The 465-nt window shown below is 47.7% G+C and overlaps 1 protein-coding gene across 1 annotated transcript in view; it reads left to right on the plus strand.

Annotated features, from left to right (window-relative positions):
• The window catches only part of LOC113941502 (myosin-7-like), a gene marked incomplete at its 5' end in the record, with an annotated part of 2,574 nt that overhangs the window by 1,529 nt on the left and 580 nt on the right, over positions 1 to 465 (plus strand). The gene's annotated exons all lie outside the window — the stretch shown is intronic.

The following is a 465-nucleotide window of genomic DNA, read 5'->3' on the forward strand; positions in this document are numbered from 1 at the left end:
ATGGATGGATGAAAGAGAAGAAGGATGGATGAATGGATGGATGGATGGATGGGAAGAAGAATGTATGGACAGATGGATGAATGGAGGGATGGATCAAAGAGTAGGATGATGGATGGATGGATGGATGAATGGAGGGATGGATCAAAGAGAAGAAGGATGGATGGGTGGACGGATGGATGGAAAAGAAGTAGGGTGGCTGGATGGCAGTGGGATGAATGGAGGAGAGGGACTGATGGATGGATGGGTGGGTGGATCAAAGAGAAGAAGGATGGATGGATGGGTGGAGGGATGGATCAAAGAGAATAAGGATGGATAGATGGATGGATGGAGGGATGGATCAAAGAGAATAAGGATGGATGGGTGGGTGGATCATAGAGAAGAAGGATGGATGGATGGGTGGGTGGATCATAGAGAAGAAGGATGGATGGATGGATGGATGGATCAAAGAGAAGGATGGATGGATGG

The sequence above is a fragment of the Corapipo altera genome, unplaced genomic scaffold (assembly GCF_003945725.1).
Source record: "Corapipo altera isolate COAL_440 unplaced genomic scaffold, ASM394572v1 57890, whole genome shotgun sequence".
Lineage (NCBI taxonomy): Eukaryota > Metazoa > Chordata > Aves > Passeriformes > Pipridae > Corapipo > Corapipo altera.